The sequence below is a fragment of the Epargyreus clarus genome, unplaced genomic scaffold (genome assembly GCF_041222505.1).
Source record: "Epargyreus clarus isolate Ecla_fem2 unplaced genomic scaffold, WU_Ecla_fem_2.2 ptg000005l, whole genome shotgun sequence".
NCBI lineage: Eukaryota > Metazoa > Arthropoda > Insecta > Lepidoptera > Hesperiidae > Epargyreus > Epargyreus clarus.
This window is the reverse complement of record NW_027332213.1, coordinates 5,310,645-5,331,420: the sequence shown is the minus strand read 5'-3', so window position 1 is coordinate 5,331,420 and position 20,776 is coordinate 5,310,645. Positions and strand designations below refer to the sequence as shown.

The following is a 20,776-nucleotide window of genomic DNA, read 5'->3' as shown; positions in this document are numbered from 1 at the left end:
AAAGTTACCGATAACCAATTAAATCCTAAACGGTAACGATTACAAAGCATTTCAATAAGCGTGCGGTCCCAACTCCCAACTTGAGGCAGTCGTGACGTCACCACAAGTAGGTCCTCTGGTAGCTAACGATACGTACGGTAACATACGGTTATGCGGCCGTGTACATGCAAATCCGCCTTATCCATTCTGAGATATCGTGTCGCGTTTTGCATATCGAAACGGGATATCTGCACGGGGTTAATCAAATATTTAATGAATCAATTGCGATTTGATATGCCCGTGGCCTTTGAACGTACGATTTAAACTCATTTCAATACCGTTTCGGTCGTATTGAAATCAACTGTTTTATATTAGCGGGATCGCGTTGGTTATCAAATGGGTTGTATTGAGTTCTATTGTGAAATATAACAGGAAATATTTGTTACAATAACAACAAAAAATGAATTTGAGTATTACAATCCTCATCAAACTGTTTCATTCCTTGGTGTCAATGTTTTCTTGCGCCGTTTAAGTAAAGAGGTTTTATTATATTAAATAATAGTTTTTAATACGCACGTAAGTTTTAAAATCATACGAATTTGGTATTGAAACCTAAGATTTCTAACTAAGCTGTCACTGCTCATTCATCAGAATTCTATGACTATTCTGCAACTTATATTTTCTATTTCAAAAGACATAACCCTGTTTAGGTTAGAGTTAGTGAATATTTCATGTAGTTTATTGGCTATGCGTTCCTATTCGTAGGCAGTGGGCGTGGCGGCTTCCACTAGCGCTATGAAAGGTGTCCATTTGTACAAGACCGCCCTCAAGCTTAAACTAGACTGTTTCTGACAATTTGTTGCAAAAATAAATGGCGAAAACATGGTAATAGAATGAGAATGTCGTCGGGTTCAACTAAATAGTATTTATGTTCTAGTGGCTTGTAATTGCGGAGAATTATTTACCATGCTACCGTTCGCGGTTAATTTGCATGCAATTCCATGCAGGGTTTTTTATACATTGACTGATCAGTATTAGGGGTTGGGGTTTTATCAATAAGAGAATTATTGATAAAACCCCAACTTCTAAATATAGCCTATGTCACTACAACAATTTGCACTAACATTAATATGTAGATGAATCTAACGACACCTCATATTTTAAATCCATCAAGTCGTTAAGAACGCCTAGTTTAATGGTATCTTGCATCGTCAAATCGGAACATAATAAAAAAAATACTACTCTCACAGCCCCACACTAGGATATTAGTTGTATTGTGGGTGTTATAGACACACAGAGACAAATACACAAACACCCAGACTCATAAACAGAAACCTAAATTCATCTATTAGACATGTGCCTGACCGGGGATCGAACCCGGGACCCTCTGCGCGTCAGACCGGTATGGTGAGCGCTCCGCCTTGCGGGTCGTCAAACACAGATATTACTAGACGGAAACGGAAATAAATGCGAATAGGGATTCGCATACTTTTAAGAACATCATCGTATTCTAACAGTCGTATTCACGCACAAAATTTCAAAATATCACACGTGTGGACTCGGAACCCTGGACATCGTAATATAATGGATAGTTACTACGAAGCAGCTATTAAATACTTGTAAACTTTTGATTAGTAATTACACGTGTTGAGTTTATGTCCGCTAACACTGGTTTGATCGAACCCGCGGGCTATCGACTCCCGCAGCGTAACTACTAAGCAACACTGTTTCATTTACGATCCTGATATCTGATTAATTAAGGTTGTGTAATATTAAAGGTAGTAATTTTGTCTAACAATTGTTACTGATTGTCTTGAAATGTGTCTGTTTTTGAGGTGAAGACTTTTTTTAATAATAATGATAATAACATTTATTTGCAGAAATAAGGTACAATTTAGATGGCATATTACATGTATACAAGTCCTCTTATTTTACCTAATGAGGCATGCAAATTACAATAGCATACGTAATATGTAATTATTACGTGCAAGTCACTATGATCAAAAAGTTAATAGTATTAAGATATAAAATGTCATGTCAATATAATTATTCAAATATTTAAATTTACATAAATACACCTTAAGCTGAGACACACCTTTAGCGTGGTAATTTTTTTTGTGATGGGTAAAAAATGTTAAACTCGCGTCAGGACAAGTATTCGTAAAACAATTCGTAAGGCGGCAAAGCAAACTGCTAAAGTCAAGATGTCATCCGGTGCAGCATAGAAAAAATATGTCAATGGTTGTCAGTTTGATTTATTATTTATTATATTTTATTATTCAGGTTAGGTTTTGAAAGTTTTCACTTCTGCTGGAACTATCGGAGTGCAACCCGTAGTTTTTTTTGCCATAATCGTCGATTAACGGTAGGGTTTTGACTATGCTTTTGATACTTATTTCCTAAACATTAAGTAACAAGTAAACATACAGTCCACCTATTGTTCCTTATATTATTTGGACTGCTCATGCCTTGAGTGTCCTTGTAAGTGGAAAATCAACTGCAAATAAGATTGAACTGAGGTCAGTCAATGAAGCGTTGCTACTGCTGAAAACCGAGTTGGAATGCATCTTAAGCTTTAACCTACACAAAAACATACATTGATGAGGAGTTAATATATCGATATTTTATATATCATCAATATATGTTTTTTGAAATAGAGCTTAACCATAGAAATGAACTGATTCTAAATATAGGTGAATAGTAGTAATTCGGTTTTTAAATGTTGCTAGATATTTTGTTTTTGCACTAATAAATTAAGTCATTTATCTCAAGCTAAGTGCACTACTGAAAAACATGTTTCATTAACCACCTGTTGTTTACTTCCTACATCTAATCAACCGTTCTCGATTCGCGGGCAGATTTAATTACCATTAGTATTGGGTATTTAATAAATAAAGCTATGTACACTAATATTTAGTACAATACTTACTAAATAAATAAAACTATGTACATTAATATCTTCTTTATACCAAATTGAATTATGTATTCATCGCTATAGCCAGTATCACCATTATACTAGGATTCCCTCTATCAAGACTAAGAAGGAAACATACAAACCTGAATACCCAAACATTCTTACCTAAAACAGAAACTATTATTCATCTTTGTTTGAGGGGGCGAGGATCAAGTCTGGAAACCTCGGAATAGAAAGGTATCCTTTTATGATATTTATCACAGAAAACAACAGTAACGAAAAAGTACTCTTATAGTTATTTTTTCTGACGATTTCGTATCGTTAATCGATAAATTTATTTTCATAACTGTATACCCAAGAATACAATAATAATCAATACCTTATCTACTTTATGCTATCACGACTAGAAAGGATTCATGCCAGACAAATACATTCTTTAAAGAAATACTTTCACAGAGAAAATAAAAGCTATTGCAGTATTGTTCCCGATTTCTATTAAAGATTTAATTGCTTACCATTGTTGTGGATGAAAGTGTATGCAACCCTCAGACTAAAAAGGAAGACTTCACTTCACAGAATATTGCATTGAAGTAGAAATGCACCTAAGAGATGGTAGATTTCGTTATTGTTGCGAACCTTAACTTTTCAAAAAATAAAAATTTACCTACTTAACGACACGTTGACATTGGTTTTCTAACATACTCGTACCTACGTATGACATTTTTTCTATTTAATGCAATTAATTGTATATTTGTTTAATTTGAGTAAACTATGCAAGTCATGTCTTGTAACATACTCAATGTAACATACATTGCTTTATGCAAAAGATTGACAATTCTTTTTTGATCTAAGATAGCGTAGGCCTTCCACTAATTCATCTCTAAATTCACTAGTTACTCAAGCGAGAGCAGCCAAGGAGCGATCTGCCTTAAATTCAATGGCTTCCCGCTGTCTTTCAATTCATCGATATACCTGGCCGTGCGGCACTCTGCATTAGTTACACTTAACATTACCCAAAGTACAGTAACAATCCAGTTATAAACAGTACACGCAAACGTTATTCATTTAGCATTCAAATTCAATTCCCATAGCCGTCCGAAGATTCAATGTTAATAAGCTAACAAGAGCAAGTCGTACAATGGCTTTAAATCAGCATCTGTTCACAATCCGGAACGATATCCAAACAAGGTAACTGCGACACAATATAAATCATAATACCAGTCGAGATGCAGACGCATATTCAATGAACTGAGCCTGGTCACTGCCCAGTTCAAGTAGAATAGGCAAAAATCGGATAAGGTTAGTTGGGGTAAGATCGGAGCACTGCTGCTTAAATAACAATAAATTTACTTGGTTTAAGTACAGGTGTCCGTACGTCGCAGTAGCCACTTACTATCAGGTGGAATGTATACTTTGCTATTTCGACATTATGAAAAAAAACTTTAATCAGAAAAGTCGACGACTCTCTCTCTTAAATTCTCTAAACTTCATGTTAAGACCCTAATATTAATAAAATCTAACACTTTTATTTTGATAAAATAAAATGTTATAAATTTGTTAGTGCCGTGGCGGCCTATCGAATTATTGTAGGGGGGCTAGTAGCCTATTGAATGGGATTCTAAAAGCTTAAAGATTTTCATAACCTTTTATAGTGAGAGAACCGACCTTGGTACATTCAGAACCGTCTTTATTTGCTCTGTTATTATCTAAACATCAATATCGACCTTGTTCCAAGATTACTTTTATACAGTGTGCATTATTTTTAATTGACGTATAAATTGATTTCGTGTGAACTATTAATTCAGTTTCGTAAGATAAGTACTTTATAAGGTCTTACGTACCTTAATTTTCCTAAATCATTCGCGATGCTTAACAGACCTAACACATATTTTTATGGTTATTTGAAGGCGGTAGAACCCTTTGTGATTCGACTCCGGCGGCACACCTATTTCTACCTAATAACAGCAGTGTTAGGCGCTGCTGTGTTCCGTTTTGAAGGGTGTGATAAGAGAGACTAATTCAAGCCACGTGTAGAAACTAAAACTAAGCAAGCATCTATTACTAAGCAAACTGGATGCATAAATTGATATGCAAGTTGACCAAAAGCATAAAATCGAAAGTTGTCACACGAGTGGTAAGCAAATGCAATTAGTACTAGACGTTTCGTTCGCATTGTCGATAATATAAGACTTTCCAATGTCAGCTTACTTTACGTAACGTAATTCATATGATAAATCATTGAGTATTAATATAAGCGATACTTTTGGCCATTTCATACGGCAAAATTAATGGGATTTGCGGTAATTTAGCTACATGGATAAAATTTATTGCATGTAATTTATTAAATAGCATAGGTCGCGATGTGGTGTCCATCTTGCAAAATCTAGCACGACTCCCTCTCTTCCCTTAGATAAAACAGGCGATTAAGGAATTGAATCCAGGAAATGGTTATCTTGTCTTCCTGACAAGTTGTGCTTTACTGAGGTTATTAATACACAAGTATAAAAAATATAAAAAGGTCCTGCATAGAGGCGGCTTATGTTCAGCAGTGGTTTTAAAGGAAAAGGTATTAAGGATCTGGTCATTGTCGTATATTGGGATCTTAAATATTAAAGCGTACAAATTAGCTGTTTATATAATCAGTATTTACCAGTAGCTTGAAAGTGTCTTTAGTTCAGTCGGTCACACATCGATCAAAAAGTATAATAGTTATGAAAAATTACACAAACGCTATTTGAACATAACTTGTACACAAGTTTAGTTGACACCTTTAAAAGGCAGTCAAATACCTATTTGATTGCTTCATAACTAAAAGAACTGAGGCCGCATACCGCTGCACCCTTTCACTGCCCGATATCAATATATTGATATAGAGATACCAAAATATAGTAAAAAAACAACTAACATTGTCCCCTTTGTTGATCGCTATCTGAATATAAATAAGCTCTTATAAGGTTTTTTCTTATGTTTTATATAGTAAATGCAACATTATCCGCAGCGGCCAAATGCTATCTATACCTATTGTAAAACTGCACAAAATATTTTCGTTATATATTTTTAGTGAATGTAGATAATTTGATTATTACGTATTGAAATAACATTATGTAGTATAATATATTTTTAACACAATAGATATTTTTAACCGAAATGTCTGTGGGTTTCTTTGCTCATTATGCTCATTTGTGCGATATGAAATGTAAAGACAGTTTTTGATTTTTTGGACCACAACTTTCACGCAATAATGACTGGATGATCGCGAAAACACATTTAAATATACGTATACCGTATGAGGTATATATTTAATCTTTTTATGACTGTTTGATCACAACATAAGTGGCACATGATATTTTTACATCTATAATTCTAACTGAAAAAAAATTAACGAACTATGCACTGATCTAGTTCGTCAAATCATGATTCACTCATAAGCCGATTGAGCTTCGCTTAACGTTTTCTTAGAAGAAGCGTTGATTTTTTGTTGAATTATCCTATAAGCTTTATAACTGATGTGGCATATTAAAATAGACATAAGACAATATTTTTTCTATGTTAGTACTAAGATAATAGATTAAACAAAGATTTTTTGTTACCATAGCTTAATACAAGCACTCCGAAGCGAACGTAATACCAGAAAAAACGGCAAATAAGATCGAAAGAAAAAGTTTTTACCGCCGTTTCACCACAGAGTCTGTGTGGCGTTATCCGTACTTCTTACTTTTTGCCCTCAAATGTGATTAGAACGAGCGTGACTTTCGCAATTTACCGTTTCGTGTCGCGCCAAAACGCAGCCTGACCTCGCGGTCGCGAACTCGGAGAAACTTGAGCCTAGGCCTAACGAAAACGAAACCTATTAGTTTTTGTAACCTGAACCCGAGCTGTATTGGTTAGCCACGATTTACATACCGACAAATGGACCGATATTGAGTTATTTATGTGCTAAGTGAAATATTGACAGCGCTTGCTTTGATTGTTAGTAACGGAGGTTATTTTTGTGCTCTTTGTGTAATATTTGTGAAGCTAAGTGTAAAACGATTCACACAATGAAACGGTAGGTATACACTTCAATGTAAGCAATATAATGTTTCCACATTAGAAAGGTCTATTTTATTTCATAAGCAATACTTGATTTTGATAATGCATGCTCTGAGAAATGGTTTCTGATGCCTAGCATTTTTTATTATCAAATCATGATTTCCAACAAAGAATCTGAAAGTCTTATCTTGTAACATTCAATTTCGGTTATAATACGGCGGCTGTCAACAGTGTAATGCTTACATACCGAAATGGATTCCACGATCTCACCACTTACGATTTCATTGGTAAAAGATCGTTATCCAAAACCATTATCGTCCGTATTATTACGAAAATGGCTATCGGATCTATCGACTTATTTGGTTGGCAAAATCGAAATCGCGTTAGTTTCCATTGACCAGTGTTAGGTGCACTAGGTTATGCTCGCTTTCATTTTCTAGGACATGTACTACTGGGATTCTCCTCGTTTATCGATATGCAATCTGGCCCAAGATTATGATGAAGAGAATATAAGAAAAAGTGATCATGTCTGAACTAGGTATGTCAACTTTTTTCTGTACTTATATTCAAGATTATCAAACGAGAAAACTTCAGCCTTCAAACTAACATAATCCAATATTGATTCAGCTGAATCAGTAGATTAAGGAAATTCTGCAATTGCTTCTGTAACTTATGCTGAAATATGAACTATGTTCATGAAACTTAGTTAGTATCACGACGATAAGTGAATGGAGGTCCTCATACAAGTGTCCCGTTAACGTTCCACATCGATATAACCCATAAATCATGTACTATTCTATTAAAACTATCTAAGCATAGTCCAAACGCGCAATTTTGTACGATATGGGTTGATTATGCAGCTTCGGTCCAAGATGTGGTGTAAATTGACGATGCAATAGTAGGTTGATAGTCTTTGAACCACTTATTTCACAAGAAAGGAATGAAAATTGACGCTTAGTTAGCAGAGAAAATTGTAACTAGTATTAATTTAAGCTGATAAACTGGACTTCAGATTCAGTAATTTGCATAACTTCTTACAAAACCATTTTGAAATGACTTAGGTTGCCGTCATATCTATTAAGAGTTGTTTGATTAGCATATTTTATTTATCGGGATTGTTTGACTACAAATTCTTAAATTTAAAATTCCTACGGTTTTATAATCTCTTGCCTTTCCATTACATTTTTTTATCTGAATTTTTTCAAAAAAACCTCGATATATTTTTTCACCAAATAGGTTTTACAAAAATTGCTGATTGGATGAAGTTTTAATTTAACAACTTTTAAAAAAGGACTCTCAAACATAACATGTACCGCAATTGTTTCGTTGATAAGGAGTGCTTTATGTAATCTTTTTGAGCAAATCGTGCAAAATTCTGCGTTAAAGGGATACCGTATGTGAGTAATAAATATTAGAAGATAATTAGCTAAGGTTGTTTTGCTTGCTTTAACGTTTACGATGCTTGTGTTTAATGCGTATGAGCTTATGTGTGTCGGTCGTAAATTGATCCTAGATGTCTGTAATAACTTAAGATGGTTGTTAACGTACCTATTTACATATCATATTTGTAGCCCGTTTGAGCACTCAATTTATTAGTGCTTACCAACATAGTAAGTGCAATTTTGAGCGGATTTTCTTGAATAAACATTTTTTTGAGAATTAACGTTTTACTGTACAAATTATCAAGTAACACAAAATAATGTCCGTTAAAAGCATAGAAACATTTGATTGATACAAAAGAAGTATACGATTAAGTTAAGAGAGACAAAGCAGGATAGAGGGAGAGAACACGTAAATTTCCAGCGATGAATCATTGTAGATCCTTGAAGCAATCGCGGCGTGACTCCGGCGTCGTGACATCAATGTCCCGATAACGGGTAACGGCGTCTTGAGTATCTCGTAAACCTTTAGGAGTGGAGAAATTATTCGGCTTTGTTTCCACCCCTGCTAAAGGATTTTGTATATTACGGTTCGCATGCTTAGTTGATAAAAGTAGGGGTTTTAGTTTAAAGGAAATATGGAACAGAATCCGGAAAGGAAAGGTCAGTATCACAACAACCGAGACTCCATTGTAGTGGTTTTTATCTATTGTTTTATATATAGACCTTTGAGAATGTCTAGAAATGGACCAATTGGTTGGTTGTATTGTTTTTTATGTGTTGTTATGTTTAAAGTTAAGGACAAATAATGTTAAAACAAAGTTTATTTCCCTTGTTGAGATAACATAAAACTGGGACCCAAAGTCATCATGTCAGTTCTCGGAGTATTAGCGTATTTTTTACGAGGGGGAAACCTTAGAAAGGTACCCGATGCAGTGGGAGCGACACAGGGTTATGTGGGACTCTTACCGCTATAAACCCTCCCCGGTGGCCTTCCTCGGCGCTGAGTAGACTCCGGGATCTCCAAAGGAACGCAACCGGAGTCCTCTTAGCGCGTTGCCCCGTCGGGCTCCGCCCAGGTGAGCTTGACGCTCGCCACACCGTCTGGTGCGTACGACGGTATGCGACCACACATGCGATACCGCCGTCCTTCCCGGGGCCGTTGGCCGGGCGGTTCGAGCTCCCACTCTTGCCACTCGCGACCCCAGACTCCCTTTTAGTCGCCTCTTACGACAGGCAGATACCGTAGCCCTATTCTTGTCCTGGAACTACAGGGATAAAAAAGAATTGGTCAAGATTATGCCCTTAACCATTTATGTGTTCCATCCTTGTCAAGGGGAGTGTTAATCGTCTTTCCTTTAAATAGACACAATATTGTATATCTACTTATTACAAATGAACGCAATACATTTAGTATATTTTGTTTCCTTAAAAGGGAACATTTTGTTGTACTTGCCATTGTGCTAAGGACCGAAGTAGATGGATTTGCTGCTGTATCTCCTGGTTATAATTTCTACCGCCTATGGAATCCATATGGTGGTAGGTTTGGAAGTAACGGAAAAACATTCAAAATCGTGACGTCAGTACTCAGATAACGGAGTCGGAGCCTTGCGTAGGTCGTAAATATTTACAGACTAAGGAAACGTTTACTATTATTTCTAAATCATCTGAAGTATTTCTGATACATATCACGTTTTGGATATGATTTTCCTTCTCTTGGTCTTACTGGAGTTGTTGCTGATTGAAATAGATATGAAAGTCGACTCTATATAACGAGATTTAACCGACTGCAGAGGGTAATGTTTTTCGATCGTATATGTATGTCTTATTCTTTGATACGCCGTGCAGATTTTGATCTGCGTTCTGATTGCCGCTGCAAGGATTTCATAGAAACTTTTTAGCTTTTCAGATTATTATTTTTTATTTATTTAATGGGGTACTATAAGGTTCAGAAATCTCAATATTATTTCGTTAACTGTTTCGTATATAATCATGTTGTTGTTGTACAGAGAGATCAAGATCAGGTGGGTATTCAATTGGCTCAAGTGAAAATCTACCAAAACACCGTAACTAGGTGAGATAACAAAAAGTTGCCATGGGCCAAAAAAGTTAACGATGTACTTTGAAGTTAACAATGTACTGCAGTTTAGTACCTTCGAATAAAGTCAGAAAAAATGATCGGAAGTGATTTAGAAAGTTCGCTATGAAATGGTCAAATAATATGAAATCCGCTCTTTGTTATAAATATGATCGAAAATATATAATTGAAAATTTACTTTAATGGAAAATTCTAAGCTAGTGAAAAAGGTCGTTAAAGCTACCAAAATATACCCTAGTGGTTAGAAATTAGGAACTCCGTGCAGAGGAAAGATTCGCACTGCAAGACGTCCGTAGTTCAAATCCCAGGATTTACCAAAATTATGTGTATAATGTATATTACAAATTAATTATTAGTTGCTTAAACGGCGAAGAAAAACACCGTCAGATCATTACGCTTGAGAGTTCTCGAAAAAGAGTTCTCAAGTACTCGTATGCGTGAAATCTAGCAATCCGCACGTGGTCAAAGCGGTGGACTATGGCCTAGACACCTCTTAATGATAGAAGACCCGTGTCCACAGTGGTACACTAATAGGTTGATGACTAAACTTCAAAGTACTGCAAAAATGTTGGGTGTTGCTACTCCATTTGATATGTCTAAGATTATATACTGAGAGAACCCTTAAATATCGTTTACCCATAGGCAGATTTACATTCATTCACCACAACGTACGGTACCATCTATCTGATTTATTCAAATATGGCGAATTCAGGAAGTTTACCCAAATACGATTTATTAGACTTGTTGAACAGTGGTTTTCAACCTTTTAATATATTTTGGTGTGGTAAGGTACTTGAGGCGTTCCAACTTAGTCCTCGGGGGTAGTAAGGCAACTGTTACCGACCTCAGGCAGATCTTATTTGGTGTTGATTACATATGTGTGGATTGAAGGTGGTAGAACCCTTTGTGGTTCGACTCCGGCGGCACCACCGCCACACCTATTTCTACCTAATAACAGCAGTGTTAGGCGCTGCTGTGTTCCGGTTTGAAGCGTGTGGTAAGGGAGACAGACTTTTCCGAGGCGTTTCAGCTTAGTCCTCTGGGGTAGCGGCGCATCTGTGGCCGACCTCAGGTAAGAATACCTAATCCTATCTGGGGTTGATTACAGATGTCCATGGGCGACAGAAGCCACTTATCATCAGGTGGACTGCATGCTCGTCTGCTACCCTTATATTAAAAAAAATGTCTATGAATGGCAGTGACCGTTACCGTGAAATGGACTGCATGTTCGTTTGTATAAAAAAAAACACATTGAAACAACAGTAGGTATGATTATTTTACGTAAAAAACAAAAGCTGAAACCAGAATTATACTCTATGAATGTCATTTAAGTGTATTGTGTATACAAAGAATTATTGAAGACTATAGTTTTATTTGTAGCGTCTACAAGAAGAAGGTACATAACCTATGGAAATAAACATCTCGCAATTAGTAATTTACAACATCTGTACACGCAATAATAAATGTTATTAGAACTGGTTATCCATTCGTTTAATGAATATTAATAGAATATGTAGAAATTGAATAATTGTGAGAAACATTAATAAAAGTATATCTTTATTTCATGTTATGTCAACTGACGCGATGTAGTATTAATGCAGTTCTTAGGCGTGTTAGATTACCGTTTTGTTGTAAACTGGTGTTTTCGATTCCGCGAATGCAGTAATACACCAACATCCTTTGGCCTTAATAATGTTATCATTTAAATTTACATACTTGTGCAATAAATGATTTTTATTATAATTGTAATAAAATACCAGTAATTTAATTAAAAAATCAAAAACCCGACTGCACTAAAAAGGCTGAAGTAGAATTTTCGAAAACGGTGAAATAGACGTTTCATTATTTTTATCCAGAAAGCCAAATACAAAGTTTCATAGTAGGTATCTGCTTCAAAATCAAAGGATGTTCAAAAAATATTATCCTATTTTATCCTCGTAGTGCTCATTTACGCTATGTAAAGAACCTATGTGCAAAATTTCAGAACTCTAAGGTTTCGGCTGTACGTTGATTTTTGAAAAGTGACTTAGTCATTTAGTTAGTCAGTCAGACACCTTGCTTGCAAATTATATTGTAACTTATAATATGTAACAAATAATTAAATCTTATTTAAATGTGAAATAAAACTTTGAGAACCGTTCTCGATTATTCAAAGGCCGTTAAAGATGGTTGAAGTCAAGACGGTTTGTATGGCTTTCAAATGTCACCGCGAGTCAGGTCGCGGCCGACGTGGGAGATTCGCATTTGCTATAAATTGGTGTTTATGATACTGTAGTATCCGAGAATTTGCTGCTTATTTTAACCGAAATAACGCGCACGTTTATACGGTTTACACCTCTGTATATAATTTTTCAATTATTGCATCGGGAGTCAAAAATAATGTCAATTTTCCGGTTAAACAAAAAATGCACGGTGATGTTAATAGATTGATCATGGGTTAGTTCTCGTCCGTTACTAATAATCTATCTATTCAGTGTATTGCCTACCAAAGATCTATATTTAAGAATTTCTTAATACTAACTATTGCCAAATTTCAATCTTAGGTAAAATTGAATAGATTAATTAATAATAACGGATAAAATTAAAAAGAGTTACTTAAACCAAAAACAGCATGCATAATTCAGAAATAATATTCTCAGTTATCGTAAGAGGTATAGGCGTATTTTCTCTAGTAATTTCCCTTTTTTAGCACTTAGACGATTACTAGTTAATGCGCGTGCGCTTAGTGAGGTCGTTATCGTTACTTCAACGTCCAATCAAACTTTTTATAGGATACAAGTCTGCTCTGCTCTGGTCAATGGACGGCTCATTACGTTACCTAATCAATTGCATCAGTCTTGAAAACACTCAGGACAAGTTCGAAGTTAATTTTAACTTGCGATGGCTTTGCTTGCATGCATTGGGGTTACTTTCGCAATTTTCATGAGTGATTCTATCCGTAAGAACCTATGTTATATGTTTTGTTAAATTTTCAACAGTCAATATTTGCAATGCCTGCAATTATTTTATGTCCCACTTTTGGGTACGGGTCTCTTCTCGGATTAGGATTGCTTAGAATGAGTTGTACTGAACCAAGAACATGGTGGTGGGTTAATCGTACCAGATGGATATTCAATGTAAGTATCACTTATTTAAGATGATCTTTTAAAGTACGGAAGCGCGCTTGAAACTTAGCCACAGTGGTCACCCATTTAACCTAGGACTGGTGTGGTTCAATTTTGTTGATCGGTACAACAACAACAACATAAGCCACAAAGGGGTCAATGTTTCGTGTATGAAAAAATTGACGCCCTAAATTTTTGAAATAAATTTCATGTCTATCAATTTTCTTAAAGATCGTTAGGTTACTCCGGGTTAAATATACGGAAAACAACCAATGTCAAATTGTTTGTGTATTCATATTATTAAGACCCAAGCAATATTCACGTCTGCCCATAAAAGGGTATTGTGAACGCTCGACATGTGCTATCGGCAAAGTGAACGGTCGAGATTCAGGTTTTTGCCTTCGTTTTTTGTTTGGATAAGTTTACGCAATGCTCAAGTCGGGTTTTTAACGATTATATCTACATACGAGGTGCAAGTTCTGTGCTGTAATTACGATTATTAATCAATAGCTGATATCGCCTTTACGGAAATCTGGTATAAACTAACCGGGTAATTTGGACTGCTTCATTTCTATATATATATAAAATACGTATGTAAATGTACGTATACACAACAAACAGTTTATTTATTGTAATGAAATTATAATAAGTTGTTTCACAACAACTAGGTATGAGTGTAGTGAAGTACTAGCTGTTTTACAAAAGGTGGCGTGTGAGTAGACAGTTTCAAGCATTCAAGTAAAGACGAAACTGTTGCCGTAATAAATTAACTATGTCGTCACATTTAGGTTAAAATGTAGCAAACTTTATAAAAGTATGAATTGTATGTGTGGTGCTTATATTGTTATCGGTTTTAGTTCACATGTAATATATTTTCGAGGTAAAATAATTTTACAGGTTAAATAATTAATAATTTTCTTTATAACATCTCGTTACAAAAATAACACATAGAAATAGATTATAAAGTTGCAGAAAGACTTACGCAAAAAATACTACTTTAAAATGCGAATATAAATAATTGCACAATTTACGACTACAACTACGATGGTCGTCGCAACTTACTACCCGCTGCTATTGAAGTACGTTATAATTATCAGGAGCACTGGAAATAACAGTAGGAAATCACTTATAATAGGAATTAATAGGATTAGTACTAGGTAGCGAACACGCAACGTATATTGATAATATTTTATTAATTCCCAGCATGAGATACGACGGCCGTAATGAAATCGTGTACGTTCGTAATGACCCTGGGATAGAAAGGGATAGAATTATGCGTAATTACAGCATTTTATGATTATAGGGATAAGAGGGAATTTATGGCAGCGAGCGCAGATCATTGAATAATACTGATCGGAGATTTCGATTTAAACATTGATTAAATACTGATCTTACCACACGGAACCTAGGTATATCCTGCAAATGTATACCGAAATCATTTTTTTTATCCCATTTAAAGATAACGGCAAGAAATTCACGTTTTAAAAGAAAAATAATGTTTTCAGTTCATATGACCGACATGAAACTTTGAGTATCAAAATCTTGATTTTAAAGTATCTACACAGTAAAGATTTCGAATGTTGTAAAAACATTCACTAGAAGAGATTTCATTTACAAAAAATCTTGTTCGCTAAGCTAAATTTGACATTTACCACCTATTACGTACTAAGTATCTCCAAGCGCACATCCTTATCTTTCTTAACTTTTCGCAGTCATTTGTCCCTTTCAATATGAAACAACTAGCTGACCCGACAGACTTTGTACCATCTCATAATCTATTTATCAAATATTAAATTTTATATTTCATATAAAATATACCCTATGTCACTCGTAGATAATGTAGTTTTCGAATGGTGAAAGAATTTTTAAAATGTAGTTTTTGAGCATATTCATTACAACCAAAGAAACAAACAAAGTTGTCCTCTTTATAATATTAGTGTAGATAAGTAAAGTAACAACGCAAATCTTATTCTCCCCTAATATTTATGAAGGAATGTAACGCAAGAAGAAATCTTGCGTTACATTCCATGCCTAATTTCGCTACATTACAAAGAATAAACACGTTTACGTACAGCATGCATTTAGTAGCTTCAAACTCAGGTCTGCTTAAACGAACCACTCTTTGTCAAAAGAGAAATATTTAGGTCATTACTCAATTAAAACTTTATATGTATCTATATGTAATTCCCGAGACCATCCTATATATGACGTCGCTTCCTAGCCAAAGATTAAATAATACAAAGTCTTACCAATAAATTGTACTCATAAAAGTAATGTTCATAATGTAGTATATTACATCCGGTTCGAGTTTGTTAAGCCGTGATCTTTACTATTTACGATACATGACCACAAATGTCACGCCGTCAATTCGACGATTCATAAGCAATTCTAGTACATAGGTCACTATGATTTGATCAGTGTTCTAGAGTTCTAGACGAATACGACGACTACATATGTGAACGTGGTAAAACTTTCCGTAGCAATAAAATAACCGAGATATTATCAATACGATAATCTCTGCTTTGCTTTTATGAGTTCTGAATCCGAGGATTGGAGGATTTAACCTTTACATTGGTGATATTGATAGGTGCTATCACCTATGTACATTAAAACATAGTATAGAAATATACTATTGCACTGTGTCGTTTAAATACCTGAAGGTGAATTAAAATCACTGGTAGTAGTGTTAATTATAGGACATCTCAAACTTGACCACTTGAAATATTGAACTCTAAAAAAAGAATTTTACGTGACACTAATACGCGTAAGTTAAAATAAAAGACGTCCGATATTTTCGACACTTCTCGTGACCGTTTAGAAAACAATAGACAGACTTTTACTTGCGAGACCCGTAACTATCTTAGGGTTCGTACACAAAACTGCGATGCGACGTCGCATCGCAAAAATCTGCGAGCTCCCTCGACGCATCGCAAGAACTTGCGAATTAATTCGCATCGCACATTCCTGCGATGTTTCGTCACACTTGTTGACGCCATTTTTAGTTCGTCCTGAGACAGCGTGTGGGAAAAACGTACAGACCTATATTTGTTGGGTGGGAAGACGTATGTAAAAAAATGACAAAGTACGTCGTTGACTTTTTTTATATTACTGATTGAGGAACGCCCTGTTCTTTGGGAAACTAAATATAAAATAAATGATATGTGATAAATGGATGAACCCAAAAATTTTCTTTGTTACTCTTTCCTGTATCTCTTAAGCAATAACAAAAGTGCACACTTGTTTTTACGATCCATGTCACGACCTAATTTTCAATATACGTTCCGTACGGTTGACGGTTATCGAAAGAATGGTCACCCTGGGAGACGCTATGCCGCACGATATCGCATCGCAGCAATTCGCATCGCAATTTTCTGCGTTGCGAATTCGCATCGCGTCGCATCGCAGTTTTGTGTTCGAGCCCTTAAGTGTGCGTCTTTAAACAGTTTAAGAAACTTAAAATTGCAATTTTAAATTGTATACGATTACTACAGCGCTGTGAAATATTGGTCCGGTTCTCAAATTGCATTAAAAATACAAAATGACTATGTGATACTGATAACGAGATAAGTAACTGGTTTTCATGCTGTTGTAATGTCGCTGTATTTATTTATGTTTGCATGTGCTTTAGACCCCGAACAGGTGGTAAACAATTTAGAGGGCGAGACGTAAAAGAGGGATAGTTCTTTTAACCTTTGTACTCGTAGGTTGCACAATACACATGTAGTTTTATTAAATAAAAGCATTATCTATTTGGGTTTTCACCTTCACCTGTTCCGATAGAGATTTGTTAATGCGCAGTTGTTCGGACATAAATTGACCGTTTTCTGAAATATATTGTTGCAGAGTAGAGTACTTATTGAGTATACGAGACTACATTATTGAGTCGACCTTCTTCAAGCTCACTGCAAAAAAAAGAAAGATTTATTCAACAACTTGCTCATGTAAACTCAAACAGCTAAAATTGCCTCAGGTAAATTGCTATTTGGATGATAAATTTATGGTGTTAAACTGAACATTTCCGTTGTAAACAACGTAAACAAAAGGCATCGAGACATATTTTATGGCCTGGTTATAAAGGATTACGCAAAGGTAATATCTTAAATTATTGAGGAATTTATGAGACAAACAACCTTGCATTTGCTATTATACTGATTTCATAACTTAAAGCTTGTTTGCGCTAATGCTAGCTAATTTGAGTAAGCTGTTTATTGTAGATAAAATTTCGTATTAGACTTTGCTTGGATTAAGGAGCTTGCAACTCAAATAAAGTCTCTTAGTATATTGACTTTCGTTGCAACGCAGTGGAGTCCGGATTAGAATTCATAAATCTGCATTAGGAATGCAATTTTTTTATGCATCGAGATTTTATTACTTATAAGATTATTACAATTTTTCATTTCATTTTAGTGTTTGTATGTAAAGAGACTACAGAGAGAGAGAGAGAGAGAGAGACAGTTAATTAATTCTATTAAAATTTAAATTTTCGTGTTTAAAGAAATTCTATATGATGTACTTATAATAAATTAGTTTCTCTGCAAACTGTTTTATTTTTGTTAATAGTTAACATTTCTTGAAAAACTTTGAATGGGTGCACCTTAACAACCTGTTCAGCCGATTTTGGACCATGTCAATCTTCGCAACCCACGCTACGATGGCGAAAGTAGATTATATGAAACAAAGTGCTTTATTGTATACCTGAGACCAATGTATCGTCCCATTACATTAATGGAGTCACTACGTTAATATTACAAATCGATTTCGCATATAGTAACGCTTATGTCGCAAGGTTTGATCGATTGTTACGTTTCTTGGAAAGAGACAATTGGATCTTTGTATTACGCGTGTTCGATACTTGTGAAATTAGGACGTTGGTTTTTGAGAATTTATTTGTACGATTTTTTACAAATGAAGTCTGTAGCTTTTAATTATACTTAGTTTAGAGCATGATATTTAGTTTAATCGTTCATTTATGTGCGTTGTAAATCTCCGGAAGTCTGCAAGTCTTTCCGTTTGAAAAACTTTAGATAGAAACATAAAAAACATAGAAAACAAATATTTATTGGAAAAGACGACAGTTCTATAAGATATCCGGGATCCTGATTCATATAATGTTAATTAGTTATTTTTGAAGGTGGTAGAACCCTTTGTGGTTCGACTCCGGCGGCACCACCGCCACACCTAATAACAGCAGTGTTAAGCGCTGCTGTGTTCCGGTTTGAAGGGTGTGGTAAGGGAGACAGACTTTTCCGAGGCGTTCCAGCTTAGTCCTCAGGGGTAGCGGCGCATCTTTGGCCGACCTCAGGTAGGAATATCTAATCCTATCTGGGGTTGATTACAGATGTCCATGGGCGGCAGTAGCCACTTACCATCAGGTGGACTGCATGCTCGTCTGCTACTCTTATATTATAAAAAAAAATTAGATAAATCTATTGCTCGTTAGTGTCATTATAAAATATAGGAAATAAGGAAACAAGAAATACTGCGTTGCCTTGAAAGACGATACAGATCATAAAACCAATCAGGATCCATTTGATAGGCTGTAACTAATAGGCCCTTATCTGGTGAAGGGCCAACCCAGAAGAGCTCGGTTTAATGAGGTTAAAAAGGTTAGATGGGTAACACGTTGCTAAATCCAGATCCCTTTCAGATGCCACGAGATTGAAGATAAAGGTCAGAGTATGTTGGAACTAACAACGCTGATTTTCGTGAAGATGGCTGGTAGAGACTGGTGTAAATGTAGGTTGGTTAAACCTAGTGAACGTACATGCGCGATGAAAGGTGATTAAGACCCTAAGAAGAGGCTAAGACGAATATAGGAATACCAAAAAGAGGGTCTTCCTGAGAAGAGGAACAAATATTGTAAGATTCCAAAAAATCAAACGCGGTAAAAGAAGACAAAATACGTATAAACTGCTTCTTATCTTTTAAGGGAATTGTTTGCATTTTTAGTTTGCATTCCAGATTAGGTATATGGATTATTTAAAAGAGGTGAACTTCAGGATTGATGTGACTCCCGACCTGTTTAGATTTAGAGATTGAATGACAGTTAACAGTGAAAATAACAATAAAGTTAAGATATTCTCCTTATTTGGTATGCTACTTATAAGGTTAATGTAATATTCATATCTGTATTTTTATTACATGTAAACAGTTGCACAATTTAAATAAACTGCTTTGAGCTAAATATTGTCTGACACATATGGATGCACCTAATCTACATGCCAACTCCATTTGTCATTATCATGCTACTGGCCAGCAAAAAATAACAATGTGTGATTAATTGGCATCACTTCCATTCAATCGCCTTACTCGATACATTTCTGACGCAATCTCGAACTACCAAAATTATGATAGCTGCCTGAGTCATGTAAGCGACCGGTTCCCACGCCCACTTTAGCCCACGCGCTTTCGGACTGGCCAGTTGACATCTTGCAAGGGTGCTCGTTAACTTTAAATGGTGCAGCAGATATTGAAGACTTATATGTATCTTTATTGCCAAGAATATCGTACTGTTAGGTTCGTTAAAGTGGTCTTGAGTAATTCTGGAAATTGAAGTGTGGGGTTTGTGTATTCTTTATTCATGATTGTAAAGTCTTATAGGATCAACAGAATTTGTCCATTCTTTAAATACATTGAAATATTCGTTTACCGCAAAGACGCTTGCCGTAAGCTTGACGTCTTGACGAAACTGGTACTTTCATTGGTATTGGTACATTAAAATAAATGCGTTAAATATCTGAAACTAAGGAAAGCTTTTTTAAAATTTGCTGTTTTATAAAAACAGTTTTCGAAAGTTTATTTATCTTTTCAATATTCACATTTTGAATTAATCTTTCATTTGCCTTTTCAGTTACATTGGATTACAATAAAATATTATTATCTTGTGTACTTATGTTTTCTTCAAACAGGTTTGCCTACATATGTATTATTTCCGCAAAGTAAATAAATATTTATATTCTTTAACTACCTCATTCTCTTACATCCGTAGCATTCCTGGCGCTCGGCATATCGTTGTTTGTCTAATTGAATGGAAGACAATATAATGTGTAATTGGTATTACTAATTACTGAGTCGGCGCTATTGTTGTGTGGCGATTCTTTCTCACAATTGCCATTGTGGTCGAACAATGTTGGGAGCTGACCTCAGCCTGATGCAACGCTTGCACGATGGTAGCATCTGATATGTGGCTGTCTCCAGATTTAGTTGATAGTCCCTGGGGGAACAATGCGTATTACATTGAGCTAGGACTTGTGAAATCAGATTTTTCTGT

At 35.3% G+C, this 20,776-nt stretch overlaps 1 protein-coding gene and 1 non-coding gene across 4 annotated transcripts in view; one reads left to right on the top strand and one right to left on the bottom strand.

Moving 5' to 3' along the window:
• Positions 1-20,776, top strand: part of Cad99C (cadherin 99C) — a 186,396-nt gene that overhangs the window by 93,201 nt on the left and 72,419 nt on the right. The window lies entirely within an intron of this gene.
• On the bottom strand, positions 9,584-9,674 carry LOC140742438 (U6atac minor spliceosomal RNA). Its single transcript, XR_012102280.1, has one exon. It is a non-coding gene; the product is annotated as a U6atac minor spliceosomal RNA (small nuclear RNA).